Raw genomic sequence first — 13,783 nt, 5'->3', positions numbered from 1 at the left:
CTGGTAATAAGACCAGAGATGTATGAAATGTTGGCAAGTTTATTAGTGCCACAAACGAGTCTCTTATGGTGATATTGTAAGAAATGTGATGGGAGGTTCTCACAAGTTACACATTTTGTATGTGGATCAAGGTTCCAGAAGAAATGGAGCAAATATGTTGTCAGATTAAAGGCTTTGGCTAACAGCAGCATTTTTTCACATTTTTTTTATAATACGTCTCAGGGGATCATTTGGTGTATGGTTATAAAACAAGAGAATTCTAACTGACCCACCAGAACTGACTTCTGAAGGTTTGTGTAGAATAACCTCAAAAATATGAAAAGGGCATTGAAAAACAGAGAATACCAGGTATTTTGACATTTGATACATTATTGTTTCAGCTATTGAGTGCTGTTGGCATCAATAAGGGATAGTCGGACAGAAGCACTATCCTTGTTACTTTACCTACGAAACAGCAATATGGAGAAACTTGGTGCTACCTTGGTGACAAGTTTGAGAAAGGCATTGAAGAATGTGAAGCTGTCACTCAGGACATGACTATGAGATGCAGGCAAGGAGCAAGCCTACAGAGATTTCAGTGGTCTTCTTTGCAACCAAGTCACGTGGATGCCTCTAGCCCCATCAGTGGGAAAATACTAAGACACATGTGTGCCAGAGACAGGAAAGCTCTGAGTTATAAGGGTATAAAAGGCTGGAGACCTGGCTATGGCTATCATGGAAGCCACCCAACCTCTGCCTGCCCATCTAAAACAGCCCTATGTTTTACTTCCCACCAATAATCAACATTGCAAGGGTGTGGAGGTGCCCGAAGAAGGGGACCAACAGTGAGGATGGTAGTCCTTCCTTAAAGAGGCAAAGGCGTAGAATGATCACCTTGTGTTACAATGCAGGCCTTGGTATCAGAGGAAGTTACGAACAATACATTGGTAGCCTATTTATCAATTGAAGACGTGCATTGATATAAGTTCAGCACAGGACAAGAAGCATACCAAATATTTCTCAAACATTCTTTGTTAAGGCCAAGTAACCTCCTGTTAGACACCTATGGAGGAGGGACCCTCAGGTTCTGGGGGAGATAGACTGTTGGATTGCCAGTGGAAATGGATTGGACCAGTTATCTATTCCTGGTGCTAAGCCAGAGTTTTATACCTGCAATCATGAGTAGCTTGTTATAAAGGACTGCAGAACTGATAGGATCCTGGAGTCACTCAAGCTGCACTGCCCCACTCAAGAAAACAATTGCAGGGGTGCCAATAAGTCAGGAGCTAGGACTAACATACTTAATTATAACAACATGAAGGAGGCCATTCAGCTCATGAAATCCATACTGGATTCTGACATACTGGCTCCTTTAACAAACTAATCCCATCAGTCTCATACCCCTCTGTTTATTTCCATGTATCCTGCAACTTAGAGAATAAAGTCCTATCAACTCCTCTTTGATTCTATTGCCATTTACATGCACCAAGAGGTAATTTACAGTCACCAATTAACCTACCAGCATACCTTAGGGAAACCCAAGCACCTGGGGGAAATCCACAGTAACAGGGAGAACATGCAAACTTCACACAAACAGCATCAGAGGTCAGAACTGAACATGGGCCCCTGGAGCCATAAGACAACAGTACCAACTGCTATCACTATATGGCACTGTAGCTGATGGGACAGCTAAGGTTCTAACAAAATGATCGTGGAGTATGAGAAATCAATAGCCACCGTTCTACTGCCTAGGGGACAAGTTAAGGCATATCTGGGGAAGCAAGCCCAAAGGAGACAGGTGACTGTTTCCATGGAAGTAAGGGCAAGTAGCAATGCACCAGCACCTGTACAGATGGAGTCTGAGGGTGACCCTATCTGAAGAGGAGTTTGGGGCTTAGGCAATCAGGTGGGAGAAATGAATGAATTTCTAGAGAGAAGTAGATTCAGAAATTGAACCATTGCAACAAAACATGCACAAGAGATTCCAATATCATCCAATAGCACAGGGAAATGTAACACTCCCAGATGTGAAGTTAAGGATGAATTGGGAATTCAATGCAGAACGTGCTTTCCACTTCATTAAAAGATCTCTCTCTCTCAAAGCTCTGGGATTTGCAGTGTTAACATTTCAAGTGTTGTCAACAAGCAGCACTGTGGCGCAGAAAGTTCAGTGCTGTCATTCAATACTACAGGTCAATGGCCGTGAAATAATTGGACAAAAATTAGCAAGGGTGGAAGTGTCAGGTGAGGACACCACAAAATGAAGAGGTTTTAATGGAGCACTGCACCAAAGTCAAGGTTAACCAAAAGAGGCTGAGAACATAGTGGCTGAGTTATGTGCACTGGAAACCACTGAGAGAGGAAAGGTCAGAGGTGACAGCTTCAAGAAGATCAACAGAGGAAAAGACAGGTCCAGTGTCCCATGGGGAGCCAAAGTCAGAGTGGGGATGTGAAACAGAGCATGTATGAAGGCAAGTAGATAGAAAGCATTAAGAAAAAAATAATTAAGTTAGACCTTGTTATTTTCTGGTTTGTTATACTTGGGAATATTTTGGAAACAACATATAATTGCAATTGCTGTTGAATTTAATGACTATGCTGATCAATATTAAGTTCTGGGGGTTTCAAGTGTTAAAAAATGCAAGTATTATGATGTATTCATTGTCACATATAGACAAACCAACTCTGGTACCACATGTTGTGAGATTTGCTATGTGTGAAGTGTTTTGGAAAAATCTTTCATTGGACTTATCAGTATCAAGGGTACATACTATAAAGTTGTTCAGTGGAGAATTGAGAGGAATAGAAAATGTGTAGATTTATGTTCAGATAATAACATGTATATCATGCTTTGTAAATAGTTGTATGTATAATTTCATATGGTGTGTAAATAGTTAATTGCTTTATATGTGAATAGCTGTTGTTTGTAAGGAATTGTTACTATTTTTTGGGGAAAGCTGTGCAGAATATTGGGTGGTCAGGCTATCTTCTCATAAAGTGTGCTATAATCTCCATTCCTGTTAACTACTTCACCAGATCTGCATATCTTTTAAATTGTATTCCCAACTTTACATCCAGCCAAAGATATATCGAGAAAACATGTATCCCATGCTGTACAAGTTTGATATATTGTGTTGGCCACTGCTGTTGACTGAGTTTGCTTGCCATCAATAAAGAGTGCTTGGTTAGAAGCTCAGTCATTGTTACTTGCCTCACTGAAGAGCAATATAAAGAAGAACCTATGGGTGCCAGAATTTTATTCACTGTGGTCTATTCACCTGATAATTAAGGATGTTCTTATTGACTGAGGTCATTTCCAGAATGGTATTTAAGTTCAGCACACAATTAAAGGAACATTGGCAGTGCAGATGTGAAACTGGCCAAGGGGCAGAAAAGCAGAGAGAACTAAGTGATGACTAATTGTTGTTTGGACTAAAGGAAACTGTGCAGCACAGACATCAGGGGTGAGTATTAAGATGTATTCTCAATATATTTTTGGCTGGACGTAAAGTTGGGAACACAATTTAAAAGATATGCAGATCTGGTAAAGTAATTAACAGGAATGGAGATAATAGCACACTTTATGAGAAGATAGCCAGACCAGTGAAATAGGAAGACACATAGCAAATGAATTTAATATAAAAGGTATGTAAAGTGTATATTTTGGAACAAAAAAATGAGCAATATGAACTAAATGGTAAAGTGGGTGTGAGAACAGATGGATTTAGGAGTTCACGTCCCAGTCAAACTGAAACACAAATGATCCATAAACATTACTATCTAATCTTATTGAGGAAACCTGTTTGATTTCACAACTGCAGCCAATGGGTAAATTGTTATACACTAATAAATCTATTCCTATTAGCACTTTGGATGTGCAGATGGAATGCTGAGGTATTTTACCTTCTATAGCACTTTTGACAGATCAGTGAACTCTTCCCTTCAGCTTGCAGTTAACTGCAAGTTAGCAACTCATATAGATAATCATCATCCACCTCTATCTCAAGCTTCATGTGCCTACCTAGTAGGAGAGCCTATCTACCACACACTGCTTGCTGGTCATCTCCAAGGTGGAGGTGGGCAAGACTAATCCATACACTAGCACCTTGCAGCAAATGGAGACCACCACAGAAAAATTCTGCAAAGCAGGTAACTGCTGCAAAAATCTCACATTCATGGCACATGAAGACCTGTAAATAGCACAAGCAGAAGTTCATTTACCCATTTGTGAACCTTTAGAATTCCCTGCATGGAATGTTGAACAGCCTTTAAGCAACTACCCACTCCATTGACTGAAAGGGCAGAAAAATCATATTAATTTTTCATTGTGAGGTAATAGCTTCTGATCAGTTCCATTCTGGTTCAGATTTAACGCACCAATAAATGTCAGTGTTGATTGTAAGTACCAGTAAGTATCAGCATTGACTGTTAATTTATTATATCCAGTGAAGAATAGTTCAGAATTCAACTGTAAATTAATTAAATATTTCCACACAACCCTCATATTTGACAAAATTAAGGTTATAGCTCGTAGGAGCAAGCCAGCAAGTGAAGTATAACTGTGGGTTGTCTGTCCAGCTAATCAAAGTAATTGTGATACCAATTAAGGCCAATATCTGAAAGACTTTATCACGAGCTTATCCTGTGAAATATGTTACCACATATGTTTGTGTAATTACATAACAAATAGACCCAATGTTATGATTTACTAAAATTTGTCACAGAATATTACTAATTTTAACCCTATATGAGATAGTACTTGGTTATCTCAAGCTTCCCCCATAGGTAGACCTCATATTGCTTATTAATCAGGATTTTAGGCTTATTATTGAATATCTAATTCAACAGCATCATGACTCAACATAGCCATGAAATTTCCTCATTATATGAAATGCATACTATGGTCTTAAATGTGCCTCCTTTTGACTTCAGAAGGTGTTAAGAGATTCTTTGAAGGAAATGGAAGACAAGGTATGATACATCCTTGATATATCCTTGGAAGGCAATGGATTGAATGTGGAAGAGAAGCCATTGCCGGAGATGAATTGGTATTGGTATTGGTTTATTATTGTCACTTGTACCGAGGTACATTGGATGTGATTACATGCATAAGAATGAAACCATGTGATCAACCCCCACTTAGAGATGTTGAAGGAAGACAGACTGCTTCACCAAAGGTCGAGAAGATTGAGAAGGGGTAATGGCCCACAGTCATACTGGTGACTTTGATTAGGACTGCTTTGGTGCTATGAGTGAAGAAGTCTTAATTGCAAAGTTGGGAAATTTGGAATGCAACAAAAGGGAGGGATAAAGGAATTCATGGACAGAGCAATCGCTTCTAAGAAGAAAGGAGTCAAGCGTGGGATTTTCAAAAAGGGGGAAATAATGATATCAGTTTTGAATGGGAGGCAAACAGTACATGACGGGAGGAAATTGTCACTTATCCTGGAGGTCAGAAAGAAAAGTTCTCTTGGCACGTTAGTGGTAATGAGATCAATAACTCAGAAAGGCCAGGGGAGAAATGGGAAAGTTAAAAGAATTGTGAGGCTGGCATGTGGTGGGAGGAGCCCAGGAAAGTTTGATTTGGTGGATCAAGGGAAATGAAAGAAAGTAAAAGCAGCTGAATGAATGGGGAAGAGAACTTGACAGTGGGAAAACCAATATCTGCTGCTGCTGCTTTAGCAGGAGGTGCAATCTATCTGGAAGTCCAGGCTTGAATCCTGGCTTTGAATCCTTGCTTATACCTTTTTCTAAGTTATAAAGATTGGCAATGGGTAATTGGATGCTGCAGAGTGTGGCTGATCCCAACTGCTCTTCCTCTGAACTGACCTGACTGCTGAAACTAAAACACTTGGAAGGCACAGTGGCACAGCTAGTAGAATCATAGCCACACAACTCCAGCAACCCGGGTTCAATCCTGAACTCCAGTGCTTTCTGTGTAGAGTTTGCGTGTGTCACAAACCAGAAACAAAAGAAACACACTGAGCATGATTCAGTGTTAAAAACTATTTTATTAATCACTACTTATGATCATACGTAAAATAAAAGTAAAAATGTTAGTATGTTAGAATTCAAAAATGTTAAACCCTGAACGTTAACCCCCAAAACTAAACTCTTCGTGTGTGTGTGTGTGGCAAAGTCCAAACTCCAAGTTCCGGAATGGTTCTTAAAGTTCAGTTCCGCAAGCCATAAGGTGAAACATGAGCAAGGGCTTCTTCAACAACCACCGTTGTCTGAAGATAAGACGTAGACGTAGAGAAATATAGAGACAGTAAATACGAAATCCAAATGGTCCACGATGGAACCCAAACGACACTTAAGTGTTTACTCGGTAGTGACTTCCTCACCCCGAAAAGCATCCGAATCGTGGTCGTCCACACACAAATACCTGTTTCCTTCTACAGGTCAGCAACAAAGTGAATTCCACCGGATTACTTCCAACTTCCATACATGGATTTCAGTGGCAAACACAGTTATTGTTTCTCATCCATCGATAGAGAAAACAAGCAGGCTGATGTCTCTCTCCCTTCTCTCTCTCTCTCCCCTTCTTCTTCTAACTTCTTTAACAACGTCATTACATCCTTTATCTTCTATTGACGTAAGCACGCCCCACACACACATACACACCCACTCTCTATCTTAAAGGGACTTTCACTGAGTCCGTAACACGTGTTTTACCTGTGATTACGTGGGTTTCTTCTGTGTGCTCTGATTTCCTCCCAGATCCCAAAAAGGCGCAGGTTGGTAGATTAATTGACCACTGTAAGTTGCCCCCAGTGTGTAGGTTAGTGGTAGAACCTTGGGGGGAATTGTTGAGAATGGGGGAGAATAATAAAAAAATAGATTTGATGTAATATGGATGTAAGTGGCTGGTTGACAGTTGGCATAGACTTGGTGGGATGAGGGGTCTGTTTCCCTGCTGTATCTCTCTATAATTCTATGATACCAGCAAGCAAATAAAGTGACTGCACCCAAGTCCACATACTCTGGTGAGCTGAGGTGCATTCATAGTCAGAGGATCTCTGCTACTGTTTGGGCCAAAAAAGAAGCAACTGGTAATGCAGCTACTCAGCAAGTGTATGGATTCATAATCTGAGCAAAACAGCATGTAAAAAGCAGTTAGAGATACCATATTGAACATACTCTACTCAAAAGGGTGGAATTTAACAGAAGTTATCCTGGGCCACGAGATGAAATACTATTGCACAACAGGTTCTTTAAATTTAAATGATATAATGACCTAAAGGTTTGACCCTTAATTGGGAGTGAGGGGGGCAGGCATATAAGACATAGGAGCAGAATTAGGCCATTTGGCCTTCGAGTCTGCTCCACCATTCTATGATGGCTGATTTATTTTTCCCTCTTAACCCCATTCTCCTGACTTCTCCCCGTAACCTTTGACATCCTTACTAATCAAGAACCTATCAACCTCTGCTTTAAATATACTCAATGACTTGGTCTCCACAGCTGTCTGTGGCAATGAGTTCCACAGATTCACTACCCTCTGCCTCAAGAAATTCCTCCTCATCTCTGTTCTAAAGAGATGCCCTACTATTCTGAGGCTGTGCCCTCTGGTCCTAGACTCTCCCACTACTGGAAACATCCTCTCCACATCCACTCTATCCAGGTCTTTCAATATTCAGTAGGTTTCAAGGAGATCCCCCCTCATCCTTCTAAACTCCAGCGAGTATATGCCCAGAGCCATCAAACACTCTTGTGTGTTAACCCTTTCATTCCCAGGATAATTCTTGTAAACCTCTTCTGGACCCTCTCCAATGCCAGCACATCCTTCCTTAGATATTGGGCCCAAAACGGCACACAATACTCCAAATGTAGTCTGACCAATGCCTTATAAAGCCTCAGCATTACATCCTTGCTTTTATATTCTAGTCCTCTCGAAATGAATGTTAACATTGAATTTGCCTTCCTTACTACCTACTCAACCTGCAAGTTAACCTTCAAGGAATCCTGCACTAGGACTCCCAGGTCCCTTTGCAACTCCAATTTCTGAATTCTCTCCCCATTTAGAAAAAGGTCTATGCCTTTATTCCTTCTACCAAAGTGCAAGACCATTCACTTCCCTACACTATATTCGATCTGCCACTTTTTTGCTTATTCTCCCAACCTGTCCAAGTCCTTCTGCAGACTCTCTGCTTCCTCAACACTACCTGCCCCTCCACCTATCTTTGCAAACTTGACCACAAAGCCATCAATTCTATCATCCAGATCATTAACATATAACATGAAAAGTAGCAGACCCAACACGGACCCCTGGGGAACACCACTAGTCACCGGCAGCCAACCAGAAAAGGCCCCCTTTATTCCCACTCTTTGCCTTCTACCAGTCAGCCAATCTTCTATCCATGCTAGTACCTTTCCTGTTATACCATGGGCTCCTATCTTGTTTAGCAGCCTCATGTGCAGTACCTTGGAAGGAGTGGTGGTGACAGGAATCTCCCCCAAAGAAATCACCTTGCTTGCTCCATCTCAATCTGCAGCTACTCTCAACAGTCAATCACTTCTCTCTGCTTAGCTTCAACATTAAAAAAGTAACCTTTGACCTACTCTTTCATTTCAGTTGCAGAAAGTGACCTGACTTCTGTGGCAACAGGAAAGAGAAGGGAGCCTGAGTATCCAACATCACCTAACCTAACCCCAGGTTGGAGACTTGCACCATAGCTACTTCAGAAACCAGGCTGGTAAAGGAGGTTTCACATGGTGGATTACTGGACATAAACAAGCAGGAACTAGAAATGATCCCAGAGGGCAAGGAGGGGTATGTACCAGGGCACAGTTGCAGAAAGTATCTCCAGTGACAGTGGAACAAAATGGTAAGAGAGGAAGCATCCTAGCAAGCTGAAGAGGACTTGGATGTTGGCTCTGGGATCGCAGATTCTTGAAAAAATGGGAGAGGCATACACCAAGAAGTGTTAAGTCCAATGGCCTGTATCCCAACAAACTTGTGTACAGTGGCTAAGATCATTTTGGAGTCCAGCTCCAATTTGCATCAGATCTTTACGCACAGCATGGAACCCATGCTATCATTTATGGAGGCAGCGATCAGCACCTCATACAAGATAATGGGGTACAAGAACCATGACTATAATCCTGAGGTCAGATCCGTTTCCATGTCAGCTCTTATTCCCTGAGTTATTTTGTAAATTGTGCCTCAAAATATAGCATAAGATGATGTAGGAACAGAAGATTACGACAGAGCAATATATCCAGACAAACTCTATTCACAATTGGTATTGTCAAAAATGATACTTACCACATGTTACTGAACAAGGTCCAATCTCCTCATATTCATCAGCATTAAAAGGACCTGAGTCATCTGAAATTTAAAGAAATACTTCATTATAAAACAACTTGTAATAAAGAGAAGCAAACCACACACCTTCCTCTTACAGGTTAATATCTGAAGGCATTTCGACTTCCTATTACTATTTGTAAAATTGTTTCAATCCGAATGAATCTGATTGCAAAGCTTGTTCAGCTAATGTGAATTTATGGTATCTGTTTGAAATTAGAGACCCAAGGCCCAAAATGCCAAAAGATTTACAGCTTTATCAGATTTTTGTCAGTGCACTTGTATATGTTAACATGCTGGCACATTAGTTCTTTTGCTGTTTTCTTTTGATTATGCTAGAAATGTTTTCTTTCCTGTTTTGGGAGTTAGGACAGGGATTTCCAACAATGCATCAGTATTTGGAGAGGGTTCTCTTGAATGTATCAGCACCTCAGTAGAGTTTGAAAATGCATGAAAAACATTGGTGTTCTTTGTCTGTCTGGAAAAGTTTCCTACAACATATTTTGAACATTCCACCAAAGAATAAAAGGGTTTTGTTTATTCCTTTGGCTCAAAAGTATTCTAATTAGTGAAACTTTCAGATAGGAGAAAAGAAGGAAAGTAAATTTTTGGAACTTATTAATGGAAAGGATATTATCTCTCATTCTAAAAAGGTGCAGCCAAACTCAAGACCTCTCATTCATTCTTGTCAAAAACAACTTGTATTTATATAGTGCCATAAGCACAGAAAATATCCTCCGGTGCTTTTAGAGAGGTATCCAATAAATATAAGCACTGAGCCATAAAAGGAGATAAATACTGGTTCTCTCTCCACGGATGTTAACTACTTCTAGCAATTTTATTTATTTCAGGTTTCCAGCACCTGCAGTATTTTTTAGATAAAAGATCAGTCAAAAAAGTAGAAATTAGAATTAAATATAAAATGGATGGGAAAGCTTTGGAGAGGTGAAGAAATTAAGGTTTCCAGAATTTAGGCCCTTTTATTTGAACTGCATGGGGGAGAAAGAGAGTGGCAAATAATAACACTAACAGCCTTTATATAATGTCTTTCACATAACAAAATCTCCCAAAGAGCTTCATAGAAGCAGAATCAAATAAAATTTGACATCAGGGATCTTATGTATTAAGGCAGATGAACAAAGACCATCTTAAAAGAGCTTACAAACTTAACAGTTGAAAGCAGAGTTGGCAATGGAGACAAGATCAAATTTGGGGAAGATCAAGAGTCAAGAATTTGGGGAGTGCAGGGATTACAGAGAATTATTGGGGGCTGGAAGAGTTTTCAAAAGTAGAGGGTAATGAGATCATGTGGGAATTTGAAAGCAAGGGTAAATATTTTAAAGTCAAGCCATTGCTTAACCAGGGTTAATGTAGGTCAGCAAGAAGCTGAGGAGTGAATAGGACTTGGTCACATACAGCAGAGGTTTGGCTGAGCTTAGAACAGTAGCAAGAGAGAGCCTGGCAAGGCATACATAAGGCCAGAGGAACACTAATGTTTTGGAGGGTTATAAAACCTAGGCAACAGAACCAGGGGGAGGTGAGGCAGTGGTAAGATTTAATCCTAAGAACTGGAGAGTTTTTAAATCTAGGTTTCAGTTGACCCAGAGCCAATGTAGGTCAATGAGATTTCATGCCAATTAGAACTTAGGTAAATTTAGTCAAGTTTTGCTAAAATAACTTATTTTAGTTATTTTAGCAAAATTTTACTAAACTTACCTAAGTTTAGTGAGAGTTTTGAGGTCCAGACTTATGATGAGTGGGAGATGGAAGGCCAGCTGGCAAATTCGAAGGTAATAAAAACATAGATGAAGATCTCAAGCACAGGTGAGTGAAAGCGAGTGTGAAATCTGTCAATATTATGGAGATGGAAGTAATCAAAGTCTTGATTTTGAAGGGGACACAAGAGATTCTGCAAATGCTGGAATCTGGAGCAATACAAACAAAATGCTGGAGGAACTCAGCAGGTTAGGCAGCATCTATGGAGGGAAATAAACAGTCAACGTTTTGGGTTGAGACCCTTCACTTCATCAGGACTGAAGGAAGAGGGCAGAAGCCAGAATAAAAAGATGGGGGGAGGAGCACAAGCTGGCAGGTGATAGGTGATCACCTGCCAGCTCCTCCTCCTCCTCCTCCCTCCCCCTCCCCCCACCTTTTTATTCTGGCTTCTGCCCTCTTTCTTTCCAGTTCTGATGAAGGGTCTCAACCCGAAATGTTGACTGTTTATTTCCCTCCATAGATGCTGCCTGACCTGCTGAATTCCTCCAGCATTTTGTGTGTATTGATTTTGAAGGGAATATGGAGCCAGACCTCAGATCATCGACAGTGTCCTGAGTGCTGCTGAGACAGAAACCTATCATTAGCATTGTACTTGTGGGTCATTTTGTTTGTTAAATGATAAAATTGAGAGCACACATAAAATAAGTAATTATCAAGGCCATCAATTTACAATTTGACAGAAAACAACGTACAGAAGCCTTATAGTAAGCATAAAGCAGAGGTAATGTTAATTGATTTTGCTGTGAAAATTCATTGAAAGAGAATTGGCAGCTTAGTTTACACTTCTGACTTCTAAAAGGGAGTAAAATAGACAAATTATTGACTGTCATTCGTCCAGTGAAAAAGATTCAGATTATCCAAAGATTGACTGATTTAGTGACCACATCATATGCCTGATAAAAATATAGTGAATAATGTGACATTACACTCATATTCTGACAAAGCAGCATAGATTCCAATACAAAATATGAGTCCCAAATGACTGCTGTATGAATTCACTAAGTGTTTATTTCATATCAATGAGATTTGATATCCTTAAGAAGGGCTCCATTGACAATTTAGCGTTAATACATTGCTTTATACTTGGAATAATATTCTTGTGCTTATAAAACTGAGATACACGAGCAGTACCAAGGGATTTCCAACAGTACTAGTAATTAAAATGACACCAGTGCACACAATGGAGACATCCTCAAGTTGTCACACATTTTGTGCAGGTACAAAACAACACTGGGCTGCTTATCTCCTGGGTAAACCCACCCAAAATATAAATACAATTAAGGTTTTTAAAAAAATTCTGTTATGTAGCACACAAAACATTTGTGCCAAATAGAGCATTGTGTATAATACAGTAGAACTTTTAGGCTGCTGTATTTCAAGTTGGTCATTAAAATGAAGCTCCATCTGCCTTCTCAGGTAAAAGCTCCTAAGGCACCATTTCAAAGAAGACCAGGGGAGTTGTTCCAGCCGATATTAATACCTCAACCAACATCACTGGGATCAATTATTTGGTCATTACACAGTGCTGTTTGTGGGAAATGGCTGTGCACAAATTGGATGCTACCTTTCTCTAAATTAAAACAGTGACCTCAATTCAGAAATATTTAATTATTGTAAAGTGCTTTGGACGTCCTGAAACTGTGAATGAACTATTGAAATGCAAATATTTTCTTTCTTTCTTCTTTATAATTGTATTCCATAAAGTCAATGACTTTATTATACATGAGAAGAAATCCTAGAGAGATCACATAGGCTTGAAATAAATTGCATAGGAGATATGGGATTTTTCTCAAACAGCAGAAAAAACTAATGACAGATATTTGCGGATCTGACAGTTGGCAAAAAGATAAGAATTTAAAACTAATACTGAATTACAGAGACATACAGCCCTTTGGGAACAGGCCTTTGGCCCACCGTGTACATGCCAGCCATCAAGAACCTATCTCTAACAACCTTTTTTTCCAGCATTCGGCCTGCAATTTTCTCTACCATGGCATTCCAAATGCTCATTCAAATACTTCTTTAATGTTGTGAGCATATCTGTCCCTGCCACCCTGTCAGGAAGTGTATTCCAGATTTCATCCACTCTCTGGATGAAAAAATTCTTACTCAAATCCCCTCAAAATCTCTTACCCTTTACCTTAGTCTCTGGTTATAGATATATCTGTTAAGGATGAAGGATTTTTGTTATCTACCCTATCAATGCCCCTCACAATTTTGTGTGCTTCAGTCAGGTGTCGGGTTCCCCCCCCCCAACAACTCTGCCCCCCCCCAACCACTTTATGGAAAACAAACTCAGCCTATCCAGTCTCCTCATAACTGAAACACTCCATCCCAGGCGTGAACACCCTGGTGAATTTCTGCTACACCCTCTCCAGTGCAGGCTGTGCTCCAGTCCAATTCCACATCAAGGGCTGAAACTCATTGCAGTTAACGAAAGGAAGAAATAAGAATAAGGAAAAAAAATAGGCCAAACTATGCTGTCCATTAACCAATGATTCCAAATGGAACTGTTGGTTAATGGACAGTATAGTTTGACCTACTTTTGGCCACAGATGGCAGTGCACCCATCATGGGGCTCACCGTTGAGACGGGAGGCAGGGCACTTCACTTTTGGCTCTCAGCCTTACATTATCGTGGCTGGTGTAAAAACAATGACCCTGTCATTTGAATGCAGTCTCCAATCCTGTGAAAAACGTGCAGGTAAATGTTTGACTT

General features: G+C 40.1%; 1 protein-coding gene across 1 annotated transcript in view; it reads right to left on the bottom strand.

The window, feature by feature from the left end:
• The window catches only part of LOC127575312 (sperm acrosome membrane-associated protein 1-like), a 155,169-nt gene that overhangs the window by 127,057 nt on the left and 14,329 nt on the right, over positions 1-13,783 (bottom strand). The window contains exon 2 of the mRNA XM_052025100.1: positions 9,251-9,313. The gene's annotated coding sequence lies outside the window, so the exon portion shown is untranslated. The remainder of the gene's footprint in view (positions 1-9,250; positions 9,314-13,783) is intronic.

The sequence above is a fragment of the Pristis pectinata genome, chromosome 10, assembly GCF_009764475.1.
Source record: "Pristis pectinata isolate sPriPec2 chromosome 10, sPriPec2.1.pri, whole genome shotgun sequence".
Lineage (NCBI taxonomy): Eukaryota > Metazoa > Chordata > Chondrichthyes > Rhinopristiformes > Pristidae > Pristis > Pristis pectinata.
This window is presented reverse-complemented; position numbering and strand designations above follow the sequence as displayed.